General features: G+C 43.5%; 1 protein-coding gene across 1 annotated transcript in view; it reads right to left on the bottom strand.

The window, feature by feature from the left end:
- The window catches only part of GARRE1 (granule associated Rac and RHOG effector 1), an 86,382-nt gene extending 65,722 nt beyond the window's left edge, over positions 1-20,660 (bottom strand). The window contains exon 1 of the mRNA XM_055000200.1: positions 20,556-20,660. The gene's annotated coding sequence lies outside the window, so the exon portion shown is untranslated. The remainder of the gene's footprint in view (positions 1-20,555) is intronic.
- Positions 20,661-22,795: the final 2,135 nt, after the last annotated feature.

Raw genomic sequence — 22,795 nt, 5'->3', positions numbered from 1 at the left:
ACTAAAAAAGTACCCAATACATAAGAGAGCTGCAAATGGCTTCACCCTCTACTACCTTTGCATATGAATGTCACCCCCTGCACACCTCTCATACAGCAAAAATAAAGTTGAATGGCAAGCAATGCACATGGCAACTCCAACCCACAATACTGAATCTAGTACGGTTTTGAAAAGAACCACTGAACACATGAAGTTGCTTTATACTGAATAAGACCCTATGGTCAGCACTGTCTACTCAGACTGGTAGCAGCACTCCAAGGTCTCAGGCAGAGGTCTTTCACATCACTTACAGCCTGATCCTTTTATACTTGAGATGCTAGGGACTGAACCTGGGACCTTCTGCGTGCTGAGCAGATGCCCTATCACTGAGCCCGCCCCCTCCCCTGGCCACTCTGGTTCCTTGTGCTCCTTGGCAAGCTTTAAACTCACACTCACACTATTCACTATTAGTAATTCTACAGTAAAACATGCTAGAGACTTTCCCAATTCTACACCAGAATTAACTGTATGGTCTCCTCTGATAATGTGTCCACTGTAGTTGTGGATCAGTATCGTTGTTCTACCCAGGAATCACATTGCGACAATTCCTAATATCTTGCCTTCTTAACTTCAAAAACTGCCCAAGACTTCTAGCAGTTCAAAACCCAGTAAGATGACATACAACAGAGACACAGAACAAAATCAGAGCAGAAACACACAGCATACCAATAATCAGTGATCCTCAGTAACTTCACTCTACCTAATAATCAGCTTCTGCTAACATTAAATAGCTTCTAGAACAAACAAGTTTTTTCTACTGCTGAAAGGCCAGGCATGAATAGGACTAGGCAGATTTCCCTTGAGAGGGTATCCCACAATTTAGGCCCCACAGCAAAGAAGCCCACATCTATTCAGACTACCTGCAGAATATAGCCCTGTGATGTTCAGTTCTGGTAGAAAGCCTGGGGCCAATGAGAAAAACAATGAAAGAAATCTAAAGAGCAGCCATGACCACATCTTCAGGACACCATAAAACACATTAAGGTGTCTTAGTTCATGGGTATCTCCAGTCAATTACTGTTCACCCTAACTAGTGGTAGTTAGAGCCAGTATGATGTAGTGACTGGACTAGGAGATCCAGGTTTAAACACCTCTGCCATGGAAGCTTACTAGGTGACCTTCGGCGTCACACACTCTCAGCCTAACCTACCTCACCGTGTTATTGCAAAGATAAAATAAGGGAGAAGACAGCAATGTAAGCTGCTTTGGGTCCCCACTGAGGTGAGAGGTGGCGTATAAATGAAGTACAATAAACAAAATAAATAGCAGCTTCCCAAGATCTCAGGCAATGATCTCTCTTATCCCTGCTGTTCGAAATCAAAAGCAAGTATTGAGCCTAGAAAACTTTCTAAATGCACTACATGTTGCAATGTTTTGCATGTAATGTATTTAATTTTGATTTTACTTCTTGCTTATGTGAAATTTTTTAAATTGTTACTGTACGTTTAAATGCAGGCCTCAGAGGAAAGGAGGAGGGGTGGGTGAATGGAGTCTGCTCTGACTGGCCAGTAGCTGTACCCAAGGAGGCAGAGCGAACTGCAGCTTTTAGGTGGTACCCTGAGAAAACGTGTTCATTCTAGCTGAGTCAGGCAAATTGTGTGGACCCTGAGAGAGAGTCTGTGTCCATCTGTTTCTGAAAGGAAGTTAACCAGCCAGGAGGTTCTGGTTAAGTGAATCTTTGGGTGTCTCAGATAAAAGATTCTGTCTAAGTCAGGCATGCGTGTGTGCCTGGGTCAGTGTATGTATATCTGAGAGAGAGATTAATCTATCTAGATCAGGAAAGCTGTGTGGAAAAGCCTGAGAGAACCTATGTATGACTGAGAAGAGAATTTTGTTTGTGAAGACCTGTGTGGAAAATTAATATGTGTGACTGAGTCTGTGAATATTCCTTTAAGAAGATACAATTTTTTAAAAACTATCATGCTTAATATTCTGAAACCAATATGCTTATATCAAAACTCTGCAACCATCACACTTATGTACTTAACATAAATTCTACTTCTGTTTAAGCAAAAAAGATCAGTTTCCCTCCTCAACTACCCTCATGTGCCGATCATTCCGTCAAACTACCAGCCTTCCTATATTACCAGTTAAGATGAGGAGGTCGAAGGAAAAAATCTTTGACAGCAGCAAAACCCTTTTGTGGGAATCAGTAATAAAGGTCACACCAAAACAAAAGAGAAGGTAAACACTTGGGTAGAGAACACCAGAACCTCTGGTCTGTGGAAATAAAAAGATTATTGGTTGTGACCAGAGCCCTCCTAAGTATAAGTTTAAGGTAAAGTAAGGAGGAGCTGGATTACAGGTCCAAAGACAAAAAAATTTAAAAACAGCAAATCATTACACATGTGCTGAGTGAAAGCCCCTTCCCCAAAAGTGCCCCCTCCTGCACTCCAAGCAAAGAAAGCAGCAGGATTCAAACAAGCAACTAAAGTTATTTAAAGCAATAAAATACTTCCTATATGCCATACTAGACATCTCCTCTATCTTCTGATGGAATCACCTTTACTTAGACTCAGTATGAAGAACTGCCGTTTCCTCTTCAAGCATAACTGATTACTTAACTAGATAGGAACTACTACAACTAACAGTGGAATATCATATATTTAGATGACATACATGAGCAAGATATGGAACTAGTTCATTTCAGGAACTTACCTGGGAAATAAACCACTCCCTGCCCCCCCTGCTCATTCTTCAAAGGAGAGATACAGTTGTGTTCCTCCAAAGCCTTCCTTGTGTTGACTACAGATTTATGCTTTCATACCAGTCCTTCACCACAAAAATGTAACTTTTTAAACAAAAAAATAGCCACAACATGCATCATTAGTGGCTCTGACTAGATTTCATATCCAGCAACATCTGCAAGGCAGAAGGTTTCACTTAACCAGATCAAGATATTTTTAAACCACAAAGCCAAGCAATATATTAATTTAAAAACAGTACAGATCAAATGTGTTACCTTCCAACAAAGAACAAGAGAACATGCTGAGTCATATTCTTACTGCCACACCCTATTGTGCAGTTTCACCTGCTGCGTGGGAAAAAAACTGAGACTTTGTTCTACCCGTTGAACCTCCATTCTAGACAGGAACAAGACAGTCTAAACTACTAGGAAGTCCCTTCTCTGTGTGATAAGGAAGCAAGATCAAAGAAGACTTCCTCCTCAAACACAGCCTGTAACAAGCCAAAAGCACATACAAGTGTTGACTAACATGTTTACAAATAAGAACAAGTGGAAGAGAAATATGAGATGTAACAGGGTGGTGACTAAAGAGGAAGAAAGCCTCATCAAGCTAAGGATGGCTGGCTAGTAAACAAACAAACAAGAGAGGTCACTCAACTATAAAGAAGTCCCTGCAAGCTCCCTGACTATAAGCAGAAGGGGACAAGCTGTCACCCATTTCTGACTGGAAAGGAGATTTACATGTTAAGAGCAAAAACGCTCGTTTTTTTAAAAAGTCAGGCTCAGGTAAATATTTCGAACTACTGAGATTTACAAAATTCATGTCCCATGAAGGGGGAGTGGGAGAGTTCTCAGAATCACTGCTAACAGTCTGCAGAACCTTTCTACTGAAAGTAATATATCCAGCCAGACTAATACATCTGGATTGTTGTGTTGACCACGTACTAGCTCTACAGATATCCAGAAGAATGTTATCCTAGAGAACTGTCTTGAGCCACCGTGGATGGTGGGAAAGGCAGAATATAAACGCTTTCTTTGAAAAGAAAAACTGCTGAAGTAGCCTCTCTCTAAATCGAATAAGCTGTTATGGTCTATGGCACTTGCTCCCCAGAAGCACTTCTGCTACAACTGCAATGAGTCACTTTGCTTGAGAAAAGGTTGACACTCTTTCCTACAGTTCTGACATAACTTCAAAGAGAGGCAGGATCAGTCAGGAAACACTTGGTTCAGGTGATGCAATACTTCAAGGTCCTCTCAACATCAAGTGTGTGCCGTACCTTCTCTTGAAGATGTTTTGGATCTCAGCAGCAGCAGGAGAATGAAGAAATCTACACAAAGGCAAGTTTACCTTAAGAATGAATGGTAGGCCTTGGACTCTCTTTGATTTCGCTACTACAGACTAACACAGCTAACTCCTCTGCATCTATGTTACAGGACAAAGGTTTAATAGGAGAGCTGTCTAAAGGCTCAGAGAATATAGGAGAAGGTGTAGGCCCCACCTAGGGAGCCAATGAACTGTGAGAGCACAGAGCAGCTTAATCCCTGGACCAAGAAGCACTTAAGTGTGGATGTTTCAAAATGAATTGCTGTCTTAAGCAGGAGAAGACAGAACTGACTGAGACAGCCCTGTGCTTAAGGGATTTGGCCGTAAGGTCCTGAGCTTAACTTCCTTGAAAGAAACCTGAAGTATGAAGAATTTCTGCTTCCACTGCAGCATAGCCTACTTAGTGACCCAGAACACAGGGATTTTCCAAGTGACAGTATACTTTATTTGTGCATGACTTGTGGGAAGCACCTGATCAGAGTAGCCCAAGGAGCTAAAAATGGATGAGGAACTGGACCCTGGTACCGACAGTATGGAACATTTGGGAGTTTCCAGGGAGGCTTGATGGAGAGTTTCTGAACTCTCAAAAACTGCAGCTATCTGGACCAGTATGATAATGGTATCAGGACTACTCTTGTTTAAATCCTGCAAACCTTTTGGAGAATCCTTGGCATCAAGGATATCTGAGGAAAGGCATTCAGAAACCCCTTCAACTGTGAGAAACAGTAAAGGTATCCATTCTTTCTGCCACTTGGCAAAGACCATAAAACAGGTGTCTCAGGATTAGAATTTTTCTACAAATGGCTTGTATAAAACCAACCATGTGCAGAAGGAACACAGCCTTTACCTTGTACTGCTCGCTAGTCCTGCAGCCCCTTTCCACACTGGAAATATCATTCCCAGAGCCTCAGGATCTACATAGAGGAACAGTAATGCAGGTCAGGGGGTGAGAAAAGGAGTGTTGTACCTACGGAAGAGGGAGGAAAGCATTTTTATCTTTTGTCCTTTTTCACTCCAGCCCCCCAACCTACAGTTATCCCTCCATGTGTATCCTATGACTCCAGGAATAATTATTTTGGCAGATGAAAAGAAAGCTCTACATTCCTTGCATGAATAATAGATGCAGGCCAAGAGCACCATCATGGACATTCCAAAGAGTTTGATTAACTGTCTGCCTACTCTACCAGGTCTAGACGCTTTCCGCTTAACTGTGACGTATCTTACTCCACAAACATGTTGCACTTTGAGAAAGAGCAAGTATTTCTCTAGTTTATGGTACAGGTACATTATAAAGAAAGGGGGACGCAAACTTCTCTTGCCTGATTACATATTCTTTTGTGGGAATTTGAATGAACATAAGATTTTTTTTCAGAAGTTTTGAAAAAGTGTAGTGAGTGCCACCACAAAATGGCTACCACAGGAGGCGGGGCCAAACATGAGATAGCTGCCCTGGGAGGCAATTACAGCAGGCTGAGAGGTCCTAAGTCAACCAGCCTCCTACAAGGGGAGCAGCTATTTCCAAATGGGTGCTCCCTGTGGACTCAAAGGTGAAGCTTTATGGAGTATTCTGAAACACCTCCTGCTGCAAAAGGTGGAAGAAATCCAGGACTGACTCTTTACTTTGCAAAAAAAAAGATGCTTTGGAGAAGAAATAGGAACCAGGAAACACATTGGTGGGCATCATTGTGCCCATGTGCACCATGCTGGAGATCTCTGGTTTATTCAGTCCAGGAAAGTGTGCAGACTGAGGTTAACTTCTCTGAATTCTAACCAGGTGCTGCTCCTGGTGAACTACGGTGCTCAAATGTCCTCAGTGACTAAACCCTTGCAGTAGTAGACTTTCAACTGTAATAATCAGTATGCTTGATGACTCCTCCAGTGACAGCACATGGTATTTTAATGGTAGTGACAGGAGCAGAAGCTGGCACTGACGTTGCCATTTCACCCTCCTTACCTCTTTGCACCTCCAGGCTTCTTTAAAAATAGTATGGCAAGTTGCACAAGATCCCAGCTGTAAACACCAGTGTATGAAGGTCTTCTTGAAGGCCCGAATCCCAAGCAGAGGAGTCCAGAGACTCTTAGAGGACTTGATTAGCCTAGATACCCCACCTCAGTAAAACCACTTCTCCTCCTCTCTAGGGCCAGCTGCAATTAAGTAAGCAGGCGAGCGAGCCCCAGCGAGGCATTACAGTGCCAGAGCATTTGAAGTAGGATAAGAGGGGGAGTGAATGCATGAACTATGTGAGTTCAGCTAGAAAGTAAGGAAGCCAGGGCACTAAATTCTATTCCTATTAAGCAATACTACTAGATAACTGCATAATCCTAATTAAGCTTTAAGATGAAAATAATTAAGAAAGGAAAGTCAGGAAAGTAGAGAACCTGCAGAGGGATGAGGGCTATCCCATATATTGAACAGTATTGCATCCCACCCCCCACCCCCCAGGCAGAAGTTGTGGGTGTCTGCTCAGTAAAAAGGCTCTCATGGAACAAGTTTACTCAGGAGCTGCGTGGAGCTCTGTCAAAAGCTTTTTTTTGGAAATTCAAGTGTAATTCCTGCCCATGATTGTTAAAAACCCTCTTAAACTCTAAAAAGTTAGAGAGGCAGGATGTCCCTTTCCTGATTCTTCCTCATTAGGCCTCACTTTTCTATGTGTTTCATGTCTAATCTAATACATTTCCACCAATTTACTCTGCCATGGATATTAAGCAAAATTGCCTGTAATTTCCTGGCTCTTCTCTGGATCTCTTTAAAAAACTCATAAATAAACCTTCCAATACTCTGGCAGGGAGCCCGATTACTTTTGTTAGGAAAATTCGAATTCCTTAAGAGCCCTCAACTGCACACCTTCCAGATCTGGTGACTTCTTTTGGCACCCTCTGATTCATCATTTACTAGCCGTGAGATTAAGAGAATAGAGATGCACTTGCAATTTAGAAACTGGTTAAATGACAGGAAGCAGAGCGGAGGAGGGAAGTTGCAATATTGGAAACACATCTGGGAGATCCAGGTTCAAATCCCCCCTCTGGCACAAAGTCACCCAGCAAGTTCCACGGCAGTCACTCACTCTCTCTGCTTAGGCTTCTTCACAGCGTTGAACAGCCAACATGGTGTAATGGTTAGATTGCTGGACTAGGATCCAGGTTCAAATCCCCACTTCGCAATGGAAACTTGTTGGTAGCCTTGGGCCAGTCATACATTCTCAGCCTAACTTATTTCACAGACTTGTGAGGATAAAATGGAACAGAGAATGATGTAAGCAGCTTTGGGGCCCCCACTGGAGAGAAAGGAAGGGTATAAATGAATAAATAAATGGGTTGATGCAAGGATACACTGGAGGAAGAGGGAAGCATGGACACTGCCCGCTTGAGCTCCTTAGAGGAAGGGCAGAATAAAAATGCAAAAGCCAGAATTAGAGCAAAGCAGCTAAGTGGCCAAGTACACAGATGGCACCAAATTATTCAAGATAGCAAGGACCTTAGTGGATTATGAAGATCTCTCCCGTTTATTTGAGCAGGTATAAACCTATCAAGTGAGCTTCAGCGTCAGCAAGTTTAACATGATGCCTAGGTAGGTAAAGGTAGTCCCCTGTGCAAGCACCAAGTCATTACTGACCCATGGGGGATGTCACATCATGACAAGTTCTTGGCAGACTGTTTACAGGGTGGTTTGCCATTGCCTTCCCCAGTCATCTACACTTTACCCCCAGGAAACTGGGTACTCATTTTACCGACCTCAGAAGGATGGAAGGCTGAGTCAACCTTGAGCCGGTTACCTGAACCCGGTTTCCGTCAGGGTCGAACTCAGGTCATGAGCAGAGCTTAGGCTGCAGTACTGCAGTTTACCACGACATGCCTGGGGCAAAAATGCTCAACTAAATATACAATGATGGGTCTGAAGTGGCAGTGACTGACCAGGATAATATACTGGGGCTGTGGTGCATAACAATGAAAAGGATCCACTGATGTTACAGGCCAAGTAAAAAGGCTAATCCTATGCTAGGGATGATTAGGAAAGGAATGGAAAACACTCAAGTTTTTTTTCACCAGCCAATTACTTGTCCTGACGCTCAAAGACAACTTTCTGAAACTGGTTTTATGGATGTCTTTATGCCGTTTTTATACCCATAGCTGTAAATGGCTTGTTTTATTTTATACTGGTAACTTATGATAATATGATGGTGCTTTTATTTGCATGACAGCTTGAGCAGGACTCTGCAGAGGCTGCATAAAAATCTCCTACATAATTTTGTCTCCATCTGAATGGGAAAGCTCCCCATGTTCCCTGGCATAAAAATCCAAAATTATCCTTCTAAGGCTTCCAAGTTCCGGCCCACCCAGCAAGGGTGACAGGAGCACATATCCTCCTTAGGGATATCCAGCTCTGTAGGGTAGTGTCTTGCCTTCCCACTGGGGGAGAGAGAGAATAGGTTGCCCCATAGGCTATCTGCTGATAAGGGGACCTAATGGAGAGTTACGCTGCTGCCTGTTAGGCCCCATGCCTGAGGACATTAAAGGCATGCTGCAGGATGTATGGTGGAAGCCGGCAAGACCAACAGTGGTAGAAGGGTCAAAGCTACAGCCCCACTGCATCTGTTCCAATGAGAGCGCTGCAGTGCTGTTGGCAGTATTGTCAAGATGACCATCCCCGTGACGGGATGAGGATAGCTCCAAGCTGACTCTTTCTGCCCATGCCCTCCTATGCTTCTTCCTCTTTTTAACAAGCCTTGGTCTCTTGGACTAGTAGACTAAAAACTCAGGCATGAGCCACAGATGGACACAACCTGTTCCCATCTCAATGGGATATGGGACTGAGAGCTGTCATGGGCAAGCCGCTCTCCTCCAAATAATATCCCCCAGCTATGCATCTACTTTCCTCAAAAGTCAGGCATATATCTTGGGCATGCTGCTCTCAGATCCACTCTTCTGGAATTGGCAGTGATGCCCAGGAGCAAGTCCTTAACAGCTCTGACTGGCTTTCCAATTGCACTTTCCCCTATGGTAATTCATACTTTTGCTATAACCAGATTAAGTCACTGCACTGTGCTTTTTATGTTGCTGCCTTTGAAAAGTGTAAAGAAACAGCTGATTCGGAATGCAGCAGCCAGGTTATTAATGGGGGCAAGCTGCATGGATTGTATTATTATGACAACTCTTTGTCAGCGTCACTGGTTGCCAGTTTGTTTCTGGCTCAGTTCAAAGCACTGGCTTTAAAATTAGGATTGAGTAGTGTCTTGAGATCTTTTGTTATAAGAAGGTGTCATCATCCCCTCTGACCAGCAAACAGACTCTTGAGTGCTCAGAGGAAGAGTATGAGAAGCCAAGGCCAGGGAATTCAGAGGGCCAGAGAAGGCCCAACACTGCAGAAGCACCTAAGTTCCAGCAGTACCAGAGGCCATCGTATCACAGCCTGCAAGAGAGACTTATCCACCAGCCTCTCAGGTACCCACCAGGCATCTACTGAGCAGGATGCGAATTCAGGAGCAGAGCACCTCAGCACCCACCCCTACTCCACAAAGGCAGCATCAGCAGGCCCTGGACAAGGGAGTGCAAAGGAGGCAAAGTACCATACTGGCAGTGCGCAATCCCATCACAGACCCAGAACCGGGCTCTGAGAGTAACACTTCCTTGCAGGATCCTGATCAGAACATAACGCAGCACCCGACAGCAGAACAGTTGAGCCCAATTATCTACCAGCCTACTTAAGCTGAGGACTTCGTTGCTGGATCAATCAGTCTTCTAGGCACAAGCTCTGTACTCCAAGTTCCTTGTTTCCCGCTTCTTACCTCCAGCTTCAGAAGATGCTCCCAACTCTTACTAGCCAGGCCTGAGGCCCTCCTCCAGAGAAGACCTGACCAGGCCCACAAACAGAGCACAGGACAGAAATGATATTAGCTGGAAGACTCAAGGATTCCAGGGGCTATCCACATGCCTCCAAGGATTCTATTCACATCCTCATACTGCACAAGCTGAAGAATATTAAATGTTACAAGTGAGTACCTCAGATATAGAGCCAAGCTACAACTGAAGGCTTCTCTGGTGACACCATTTTAACTGATTTGTGATTTTTCTTAAACGAAGAGCCCCCTCCAGAATACCCAAGTCGTGCAGGCTTGCTTTCCTTCTGCTCTCTCCTCCTTCCGCAGGAGGAAGAGGGCAACCTGGCCAGTGAGCCCCACCTGCAGTCTTCCCGCTGTTAACTACACTCACCAAACATGCTCAAGGTGCAAAGCGACTGCTGGGCTGTTCGCCATGCTTAGAGGGCGTCACTTGGTAATTCTCACTATGTAAAAAAATGAACAGATTTTGTATTGTGAGCTGCCTTGTAATTCTTTCTACTGAAAAGCAAGGTTGAAGCATTCCTCTGGAATAGCTCAGAGGGGTTCATGAGCACTTAAGTATTGTGGAAGGCGGGGGGGACAGTGCATTGTGAAAGCTCTCAAATGAAAGCACAGATTCTGCCCAACTTACAGACCCTGCACAGGGTCCTATAAACTCTGACAGAGATGCATTCACGGAATTTTTAAACCCAGGGAAGCAGTCACTTGTAGCTTGGCCCACAGACTGAACTTGTGGCATCCAAGCCACAAAGGTTCAAGTGATTTTGTCCACAGAGGCAAGCTGGTCAAAACCAATGGATACTCCAACTCCCCAACTGATACCAATTGTAACAGGCTTCTAATCTCATGGGACAACTGGAGACTCTATAGATGCAAACACGTGGCAGAATATTCATCTTAAATCACACACAAATACCAAAAATACTCCAAATAAGCTGGTTTAAAAAGTGAAACTCCTCAATATAGTAACCTGATTTTAAAACATGACTTAAAGTGAAATAAACATAGAACAACAACCCCTTATAGAGTATGATCCCCCATGAAAATGTATTAAAGTGTAGTTAAAACCACCTATTAATATGTACTTTTGTTTAGAAAATGTGAAAAACCAATGAAAAACATGACAAATCTTTAAATTAGACTTTACTGTTGATGAGGTAAACGACTAATAGCACAATCATATGTAAATTAGTTCCAACTTATGCCCACAGGTTTCAGAGGACTTACTGGAGAAACTCTGCACAGGACAGCATTGTGTTATCCTAATTTAAAAGTCAGTTTCACCGTACAAGGAAAGACTGCAATTTTTTGTGACTTTATTAAGCTATAAACCTTTAGTTATTCATTTCAGTATATGTAGTACTGCAACGCAGCAATAAATGTGTTCAATTTCCTCCCTGGGTCTGTGCTACCTAGTGAAGTGGAACAGTGTTCTTAGGAAACTGGTTATGCAAACAGTAGTTTAATATCCAGTTGGTAGAGGAATCATTGGTTCACACAGCAGCTGTATGTACACCGGCAGAGACAAAGGCATGAATCATGTTAAGAGGGAAACAACAGAAAGAAAAGGTCACTATGGATCCTAGTAACTGCATCTGTATTATTTGTCACTGGGGAGGACAATGAATCCTCTGGACTATTTCTGATATTAACACTTAAAACTCAGAGATGAACTTCAAAACTCCGTATTGTAACCTCCATCAAGAGCTTCCATGTGGCATTGCTAATGCTATTCTTTTTAAAAGCCTACACGCGAGATCCATTTATCTATTTACAGTAGAGATGGGCATGAACCAGGAAAAAAATGAACCATGCAGTTCGTGGTTCGTCATGTTTCACGAACCACGAACTTTCACAAACCTGCCCCAGTTTGCGAACCAGTTCGTGAAAACATCACTTCTGGGCCAGCAAATCACCACTTCCGGGCCAGCAGAAGGTCACTTCTGGGTCAGCAGAAGGTCTGCCCATCCCCCGTTGCCTAGGAAACTTATTGATTGGCGCCAAGCTGTCTGCAGTGACAAACTGAAAAATGAACCAAACGAACCACCCTAAAGTTCGTGGCAGTTCATCAGAAATGGGCTCTGATGAACCACCAGTTCGTGAACCACAAACTGGCCTGGTTCGTGATGAACTTTGGTTCGTATTTCTGTTCATGCCCATCTCTAATTTACAGTATTTACATACCCTGTCTACTAGCCCAATCAGGGCCTTCAAATAATCATATACCTAATCTGGAAGTAGCCTCAAAGCATTTAGATCCTTAAATATGCAACACAATGGATTTTTCTGCAAACTGGAGCATCTCCCAGATCTGCAGAAAAATCTGAAAAGTACAGAGTAGTACACTGGAGAATTTAAAACTCCTACCAAAATAGCAGCACAAGGCCTGTACATGAGCCACTAACCTTCAGGCCAGGGGAAGATGTGCAAGTTGCTGCAACAATGCTTGGCGCAGCCAGCCAGGCAGTAGACAATGGCCAGAGTTGAGCCGCAAGGCCTGTGTGGAATCAGGGTGCCCCTACCCACCTGGCTGTGGCTACTGTGCCACAACATCACCAGATGGAGGAATTGTCACAGCGGATGCATGGGCCAGATGGAGGCTGCATGAGGCCCAATCTGCTCCCACCACTGACACTACTGTCCCCTTCTCAATTCAAAAAGATAGCTGTCAGTCACAGATAGGAAGCAGCTGGACAGAGGATACGTCAGAAAGGAATCCACCCAGTGAAGAGTAACTGCACCGAGCTCAAAGAGGCAGTGCCAAAGTGCCCAACGGGAGCACAGAGTAAGCGCTGAGGTGCCAGGGGGAGGAGGCACCAAAGTGATGATGCTGGGTGGGGAGAGGTCATTTGACAAATACTACAGGAAAGGAACCCCCTATTTTTGCGCTCCACCTTGTGTGTAACTATTCAGGTATTACACCACAGATGAACCTTTGTCATGGAAGAAAACAAAACATGTTACAGTAAATTAAGGAAAAGGGTATAACTGAAGAACTAAAAGAGAGAAACTTAATCTCATTTTAAGACAATCAAGAACAAAAACCTTTGTCTATGCTGACAAGAAAAAATATTCACACATTTCTTAAGATTTTTCTTAATGATACACTTAATACTATGATGATGTATTTAAATCAGCTTGCTTCTAAGCAAATGTACTAAATGATTTGGTAAGAAATTTAAAATAAACTTTAGTAAAAATAGAGCTTACCTGTTTATTTTATATTAAGAGAAGCATACAGAAACAGTACTACAAAGACTGTTTCAGCACTTAACCCAGACTGTACCCCAGGAAAAGCCTGGGAACAGATATACTCCTCACCTCCTCCGTACAATAAGTGGGCAGAGAAAATCGATAGTCAGGTGATATCACACAGCAGTATCTCCCTGACTTTACAAGACTGAACTCATTAGAAAGAGGATTCAGACAATTAGGGTCATGGAGATAACTACGCTTATTTGAATGTAATATTTGTAGTTCAGTTGTTACCTTCCCCCCATGGCTTTAAAGCTTTCAATATATTTTAATTCTGAAATGAAGTCAAGTAAAGCAGGAATTTACCAACTGACGGAACTAAGGTTTATTTCATTGTTTCTAAACCACTGTCCCAATGTACTAGACAAGAGTGCCTCAGGTATCCAATATACCACTCTTCCCCTCTTGTCTTGGCTGGAAAGACTTATACCAGCTTTTTCCCTCACTAGTAGCAATACAGTGTTCACCCAATACAATTTCTCTATCTTCTATTTTCTTATCTAAGCTTTTCAACACCTGCCTATTTTTCTATTCAATTTAATTAAAATTATCCATACAAAGTTATATGTACACATGGCAAAAGTTTCCATGAATTGCTTGGAGCCATTTTTAAACACTGAAAGCCTCTCACTATGTAGCTGACCAGAGGCAAATGAATTTATGGAACTCTTGATGTATCAGTTTAATAGTTTTATCATACAATTAGCATGGATTTTTAAATCACATATATGAAGTGCAAAAATTTTAAATCATGTTTTAAAATCCCTGGGCATCCTCAAGTCTGGGCACTCTACCCACTAGCACTGCTGTCCAAATACCCTACTTTATTCTTCCTTGCAGGAGAGAAAGCTGCAGGTCAAAAACTGAGTTATAAAAGATTCCAGGCAGCCAAGTCCCCATGGTCATAGATCCAGAGGATCTAGCCATGTTAGTCTGCAGTTGCAAAATAGTAAAGAGTCCAGTAGCACCTATAAGACTAACCAACTTTATTGTAGCATGAGCTTTCAAAAACTACAACTCTTTGTCAGATGCACCTAACAAAGAGAGCTGTAGTTCTTGAAAGCTTATACTACAATAAAGTTGGTTAGTCTTAAAGGTGCTACTGGACTCTTTACTAAGTCCTCATGGGTGGTTAACAGGCTGGATCTGAGAGTTCCACAATGGCAACTTAAACACCAGCCAAATTCACATCAGGCCTGTGGGGAGAAGGGGCTTAAGCCTCTCTTCAGCACCATTTTCCTATCCTGCAGTGAGCTGTGTTGGGAAAGCTCGCGTGTACTGAGGGTTAAAGTTTCCCCAGTGGCGCAAGATGAAATTCTCTGGAGATGTTTTAGGTTGGGAAAACAGACTGCAGTGTGTGTATGGGGGGGCCTTAAACCCCCTCCACATAAGGTTGCCAACTCCCTGGAGAATTAATTGTCTGCCTTTCTCACTGAGATTCAAGGTGGATTACACAGTATAGGTTAATACAATAAATGTTCAAGAAACATTACAACAGATATGGACTGCAGAAATCTGAATACAAGCAGAAGCAAGGTAGAGCTGAAGACCATGCTGAATGGGCAGCTGAAGTTTCTTGCAGCATGGAAGTAAATAAGCATGGATGGTTTTAAGAGAAATGAATGTGCCTCAACATCTGAGTGTTCTGATGAGCAATCTGTACTCTGGGCAAAAGGCTACTATTAGGATGGAATATGGGGAAACATAACAGCTTCCAACTGGCAAAGGTGTCAGACAAGGATGTATTTTATCTCCCCGTCTGTCCATCCTATATGCAGAATGGATTCTAAGGGAAGCTGGATTAGATTTAGATGAAGATAGAGTGAAAATTGGTGGAAAGAACATTAACAATTTGAGATATGCTGATGACATCACTGACAGAAAATAGTGAAGGCTTAAAATGACTACTGATGAAGGTTAAAGGAGGAAGTACCAAAGCAGGAATACAGCTGTACATCAAGACAACAAAAACGAATGACTGAGAAGTTACACACTTTTGACAATGAGAAATCAAAAGTTGTTAAAACCTTTCTATTCCTTGGCTCAACTGTTACCAAAAGGGAGAGTGCAACCAAGAAATCAGAAGGAGATTGAGACTTAGAATGGCAGCCATGAAGGAGCCGGAAGTGATCACTGGAGACCAAGGTAATTCATACCACGGTATTCCCCATTACTATGAATGGATGTGAAAGTTGGACAGTGAAGAAAGCTGACAGAAATAAAGTTGATTTGAAATGTAGTACTGGAGAAGAGTTTTGTGGCTACCATGGACAGCCAAAAAGACAAATGTGTTCTAGATCAAATCAAGCCTGAATTCTCTCTAAATGCTAAAATGACTAAACTGAGGCTATTATGCTTTGGTCACATCATGAGAAGACAAGACTCACTGGTAAAGACAATAATTCTAGGAAATGTTGAAAGCAGTAGGGAAACAGGAAGCCACAGCCATCAGTTTGTGACACCTGAGCAAGGCTGTCAATGATAGAACATTTTGGAGGCCATTCATTCATAGGGCCACCATATTTCGAAAACGTGACAGCACGTAACACACACACACCTAGTAAAGAGACAGGCCTTTTTCCTCCAGATAGTTGGCAATTCTACTTCATATGCTGTAGCCACATCCCAAATGAGTGTGTCGTCAAGTCACCTCTGACCTATGGCAATTCTATGAATGACCTCCAAAACATCCTGTTCATTAACAGACTTGCTCAGATCTTGCAAACTGGAGGACATTGCCTCTTTTATTGAGTCAAGCCATCTCATTTTAGGTCTTCCTCTTTTCCTAATGCCTTCTACTTTTCCTAGCATTATTGACTTTTCCAGAGCATCTTGTCCTCTCATAATGTGACCAAAGTACAATAGCCTCATCCTAAATAGGGCCAGCATTTGTTCTCAGTATCAGCCCTCAGAAAAGAAGACCCCCACCACTCATACTTTGTACCATGCAAGGAAATGAGAGCAGATCAGCCGTGGCTAGGAGCACTAATAGGTCCATGAGTTGATGGCCCAACATATTCACCATGTTACAGGCTTAAAGCCTTAACTCATGCCACCATATGTAGTTGCAAAAAACTTTATCGATTGTATACTCAATCTGATCATTCACGGAGGGGCAAGAATTTGCTTTTTTACAATATACATATTTTTCTACACAAGGATTATCTCCAAGCAGAGATAAATTAACATGTAAAGGATGTTAACTGAATTGCTGTACCAAATTAACTCGATCATTTAGTCTAAGTAACCATCTTAGGTGCAAGTCTCAAAGGTCTAGTCATACGTTAGCCTTTCAATTAAGTGCCCTCAGACCTGTGGCATCTCTCTGTTGTAACATCTGCAACAGGCACTTGTGGCTAGAAAAACTCCTATTCCTCTCCTTGCCCTGTGAAGCTAATAAATGAACAACCACCATAACTCCTCATTCACCCTCATTACTTTGTTTATTGAACAGCCAGGGAAGGAAGAGAAAACAATGCTCCCTTTTCCCTTCTAGGCAAGAAGCTTCTTCCTACAATTGTGATAGATTTTTTTTTAAAGTGAAGTACTCCCAAAAGAAGACCTAGGTTCACAGCTTGGGTCTATTTCTGGATGCAGTGTTGCTCCTGAATGTACACGGAGCAGCTGTGGCTAGAAGTGCCTTTTCTCAGCTTAGGCTGATGTACCAACTGCAACCCTTCCTGCAGAAGTATGACTAGGACAGCTGCACTTGCCTTGGTGACTTCCAGACTACTGTCATGAGCTCATGGCAGCCTTTGATAAGTTCTCAGAAAACGACAACAGGTCTAGAATACGACTGTTTAACTGGTCACAAGGCAACTGCTTTGATACTATTATTATTCCAACTTCAAGTCAGGTTATTTTAACCTTTAAAGGCCTATCTGGTTTGGGGACAGAGTATTTTACGGACCACCTTTTCCAACATAAAACTGAACACAGATAAAGGAGAGGCTGTAACTTCATCCCCAGAAAAATAAGGCTATCCTACTTTCAGCAGGCTTTTGATTCAAGTTAGTTGGCAACTGTGAGGAAGACATCCTGTTGGTGTTGAATTTTGATCTTTTTAGCTCTGAAGGTTACTTGTTCTCAAATACGCTAGTTGCCTTTCACTTTACTAGAGTTCAAGTTGTAAGCTGTTCTGGGGGCTTTACCAAAGAGTGGAGTAAAAAAAAGTTTCAGCTAATAATGTAGAACATGAAGCAGAGTTAATGGAATTTATTTCCTAGTACACAGAGTTAGAAATACATGCAGTGCCTCCCTTAGAAGCTAATGTGTACACTAGTATTTATTATAGACATAAGCAGACAGCCCCATGGACCAGAGGCTCACTTCCCAACTGATGTTTGTTTTGCTTCTCCAACTGCTGCCATCACACTCCTTATATTGCTCCAAGAATAGCCCCCAAGCAGGCACATACTTGCTGCCTGTTTCCACACATATTTAGATTAGCATTATTCATGGGCATAATACGTCCACTGCAAAGTGCTGTACAATCCTTTCATTTATTACAAAAGCATATTAAGGGGGATTATAATTCCTCTAGCAAATGAGGAGGAGGAGAGTGAAACAATCACTTGTTAAAGGCCACTCTCAATGTTTGAGGCAAACTGGAATATGAATGCACGTATTACAGCAGCAAATCTTGCCAGTTTCCCTCTCAAATTAGTAAACTGTACCCACAAGGTCTAAATATTTGGTGCCAGCATCTTTCTCTGACAGTGGTGTTGTGTCACCTCACTGGTGCTGTAACATTAGCCTGTTACACTAAAGACTTAATAAGGATGTATTAGCAGGGCAGCTCATACACTCTGAAATAAGATGCACTATAGTAGCTTATGCATTTTAGGATCAAGCTGTCAGTGTCTTTGTTCCTATGAAATACTCTGCTTTTTCAGAAGGCAAGAACTACTACAGAAAAGACAACACTGTAAGTGCACAGAGTGATATACATTCCAGTCAGAATCAGAAAACTGATTACCATGAAACTAGAGATAGCTGGGTCGCTGACCTAAGTGAAAAATACAAACTAAGGGAGCAGAACACACACAAACAATACGAGGAGGGACAGTAATGAGCAAGCTATTTTTAAAAATGATCGTCACAAACAAATTCTTGATGTTTCTTAATATAGGCTATGTTGGTTAATTTAATACTAGGAATTTACTAGAACTTACATAATCAAGTCCCCATTCTGAAGACTAACCCTAATTTCTGCAACATTCTGCACTGAACCAAAAGTTTACCCATAAAAAGGGGGGGGGGACCAAATTAGTTTAAACTGAATACACAGGCTTTTTTGGGAGGGGGTTAGCACTCAAGACATTTAAAGCATTATCAAAATGATAACACACAACAAACCTATAAAACTAATAAGGACTGTGGTCACAGTTAACATTCAAGAGGTTTTTGTATTGAAAATACATACAGAAGTGTAGTTCTCCCACTATTACTTCCATGAGGGAAAAAGGCGTACTGTTATAAAAGAGCGCATAAATCAAAGATTTAATAATTTCACTAAATAACATCAGATTAAATATTTAACTGCTATAGTATAATGCACTGTTCAAAATTCAGCAGAGGGGGGTAAATCTTCAAATACAATGGCAAGACTCAAATATTAAGGAGCTACCTAATATCTAAAATTCTTTTTTTAAATTACAAATAAACCTCACAATTAGAAGGGAACAGAAAACAACAAAGATTTCATGTAAATTCATGAAATTCTGAAAGCTGTGAAGGTACGGCAACCAAACTTTTAACTTAGCAATAAGGCTCGTTCTGGATTTGAAACAAGAAGTTCTACTTTTACTAATGCTAGATTTCTTTAAAACAGAGGCACTAAAAGAGTTAACTGAAAACTCTTTTACTGGCCCATATCTTTGTGATTAGATTAAAAATAAATCTTTTACCATTTAAACAAAAAGCTCACACCACACAGTCACGTCTCAAATGATAAAACCACTAGTCACCTGGAGTATTAAAATGAGATGCCACTGAAAAGCCTCTAAACTCAAAACCTCTTGAAATAAGCTCTATTTCAAAAGCTACCCAAACTACCCAGTAACAGCATAATCCTCACCTCCCTCCCAAACATCCATCAGTTCAAGGGTATTCACAGGATCCATTTTTTAAATAATGCAGCTACTCCTCCAGACTACAAACATGCATTGAATACAATCTCACCACATGAGAACTCTGCTTTCATAAGTAAAGTGATCGTTACCCCCAGAAATACACAGGGAAACACTTTGCAGGGTAATCACTCCTACCCTCCTTCGATGTTCTGAGCATGCATACTTTAACATCATCCCTAGTTACCCTTTCCAGAATTATTACAACTCATAAACGTGGACATTCAACAGAAAAGAGCAAGAGTCCAGTAGTACCTGTAAGGCTAGCAAAATCTATGGTAGGGTAGGAGCTTTCAGCTCACTTCTTCATATATGCACTTCTGAAGAAGTGAGCTGTGACTCACAAAAGCTTCTACCCTACCACAAATTTTGTTAGTCTTATAGGTACAACTGGACTCTTGCTCTTTTCTACTGCTACAGACAGACAAACAAGGCTACCCATCTTGATGGATATTCAAGTTTTCTACTTTTTTGCAGAACTATTCCTACAAATCAAGAACCCGGATTGCAGCCTCTCAGAGAGCCCTGCCTTGAAAGAGTGGGGAGAGGGCTACCCACAGGGGCACGGAGGGAAAGGCTAGTCCTGATCTTCAGCCTGCAAAGACATCCCGCTTTCCTACTCTCCCCCCACCCCTCTCCAAGAAACCCAACTATAAAGCCACTGCCTGTCACCCGCCAGCGAGCGCGTCCACCCAAGCCAGGAATCCCTACACCTCCTCCCACCCTGCGTGTCGCGGTGTCATGTTTTCCTCTCTCGCTCCGTTTCGCTCGGGGAGACTCGCTCCCTGGAGAGCGACAGCAGGCCTCCTCCTCCTCCCCAACGCCAACCCGCCCTCCCTGCCCCGACACAGCCGCCCGTCCTCACTCACAGGCACCCCGCGGGAGGCACCCCGGCCGCCAGCCCCACGGAGCCTTTCCGAGGCTCGGTCACTATTTAGCAGGAAGATGCATTGGAATTCGCGCAAGCGCAGTCCGGCCCACAGCCGCACTCGGAATTTGCCCACCTTAAAGGAGAAAAAAATGCAGGGCAGGGGGCGCCTCACACGCCCTCTGCCGCCCCCCCCCTCCCCCAGCAGCGGGGCCTCGGCAGCTTCCCCTCTGCAGGGGCGCCTCAGCAGGCCCCGGCCTCCCCCCCCCCTTCAGGCGGCGGCCTTCCCCCCTCAGACTCGCCCCCTCCCTCCCCGCGGAGTGGCCGTCGCGCCTCCTCCCTCACAAGACGCCCATCTTCTTCGCCCAGGCGGCTCGCGCTGAGGGAGCTCCAGGCCCCCGGCGGCTCCGCTCACCTGCCAAGCCCGCCCAGCCAGGCCAGACTCCGCAGCGAGGCCCGTGCCGCCTCTCCCTGGCTCGGCCCGTGCACGGACGGTTGACTGCTGCGCTCCGGAAACGGCGGCAGCGGCGGCAGCTTCTCCTCAGCCGGGCGCCGAGGAGGGAGGGGCCTAAGAGGGCCGAGGGGCGGGGCTCGGCCGCGGAGTGACAGGCGGGAGGTGGCGGGAAAGGAGGGGCGCGCGAGGCCCGGGGGGCGGGGCTTGGAGGGCGGTCTGTGAGGGAAAGTCTTTGAGGCGAAAGAAATCTGAGCGAGAAAATAGATTTTGGAGAAAATAGGTTTTTATTTTTTTATAAACCTTTCTACATACAAACATGATTTTCCCTTCCTTTTTTCCCTGGTACAAATTATAAAAGATTTCACAGTACAACTTTCGTAATACCAAATTCTGAGGAAGAGTCCAAGATAGGGTTGCCAGCTTCCAGGTACTGGCTGGAGATCTCCCGGAATTACAAGTGGTCTCCAGGCCACAGAGATCAGTTCACCTGGAGAAAATGGCTGCTTTGGGAGGTGGACTCTATGGAATTATGCCATGCCAAGGTCATTTCCCTCCCCAAACCCCACTTTCTCCAGGTTTCTCCAGGTTTCACCCCCCAGATCTCCAGGAATTTCCCAACTTGGAGCTGGCAACCCTAGTCCAATAGTACCTATAAGACTAATAACATTTGTGGTCATAGATCCAGAACATTTGTGGTAGGGTATGAGCTTTCGTGAGCCACAGCTCGCTTCTTCAGATACCTTCTGGTACCTGATTCAGATACATCTTGACCAAATTCTGAGGCATTCTGTAGTATTTTAACTCCATTAAACCTTAGAAAAGAAACATTAAATGTTCAGCATTAGACATTCAGTATTATACATGAAGTATTAAACTCTAAAAATTAAACATTAACCATTAAATATGGATCATTCAATATTAATCACAAATCTGAAACTTTAAATATTCTTTGTATACAATTAAACATTAAACTGTATACTTAAGACTTAGACTTAAAATTTAAAACCCTTGAACCTTATACCTTGAAGTTAGTGAGGCTTCAGTCAGTTGAGCAAGCCTAACCAGGTCTACTCAGAAGTAAGACCTGTTTTAGGTAACGGGTCTTACTTCCAGGAAAATTCATTCTTTTTAGGATTATGGCCTATGGGGCTTTGGTTGGGTCGGTTTATAGTTGAGTTTTTAGTTTAGTTTATTAGATATTTAACCTCCCCCCCCCGCAAGCAGGCTCAGGGTGGGGTACAACAATAATAAAATACATCATAAAATACAGTTTCAAAAACAATCATTTGCAGAATCAATCAAGATAGTCACTTACACATTCCTGCCCCCCAATATACAGAGAGGGAGGAAAAACGGACAGATGAGATATATACGTGGGGCAATTCACTACAACTAAATAGCCCCACGCTTTACAGGAGACTGGTGGGAGGCTCAATGATGTCCTAATGCTGGCCTCAACCATAGGCCTAGTGAAACATCTCCATCTTGCAGGCCCGCCAAAATTATGCAAGAACTTTGCGGGCCTGGGTGTCTGCAGACAGAGAGTTCCACCAGGTTGGAGCCAGGACTGAAAAAGCCCTGGCCCTGGTCGAGACCAAGCAAGCCTCCCTGGGGCTAGGGATCACCAGTAACTGCTTGCCCGCTGAACAAAGCACTCTCTGGGGCACATACGGGGAGAGACGGTCCCTCAGGTATGCTGGACCCAGACTGTGTAGGGCTTTAAAGGTCAAAACCTACACCTTGAATCGGATCCGAAATTCCACGGGGAGCCAGTGAAGCTGCTGTAAAATTGGTGTAATATGTGTTCTGAATGGAATGCCCCTCAGGACATGCGCAGCAGCATTCTGGACCCGCTGTAATCTCTGGATCAGACCCAGGGGAAGCCCTGCATACAGCGCGTTACAGTAGTCCAGCCTAGAGGTGACTGTTGCACTGTTGATCACTGTTGTTAGGTGCCGGGCTGAGAGATAGGGAGCGAGTTGCCTGGCTTGCTGAAGATGGAAAAAGGCACTCCGGGCAACAGCCACGACCTAGGCCTCCATAGATAGGGAGGAATCCAAGATTACACCAAGACTCCTAACCAATGGAACAGGCACCAATGGAATCCTGCCAAAGGCTGGGAGATGGATCTTTACATCCAGCAGCCCATGGCCCAAGTACAGGACCTCCGTCTTCGCAGGATTCAACTTCAGTCTGCTCTG

The sequence above is a fragment of the Eublepharis macularius genome, chromosome 16 (assembly GCF_028583425.1).
Source record: "Eublepharis macularius isolate TG4126 chromosome 16, MPM_Emac_v1.0, whole genome shotgun sequence".
Classification (NCBI taxonomy): Eukaryota; Metazoa; Chordata; class Lepidosauria; order Squamata; family Eublepharidae; genus Eublepharis; species Eublepharis macularius.
The sequence above is the reverse complement of the archived record's forward strand: the minus strand, read 5'-3'. Positions and strand labels throughout refer to the sequence as shown.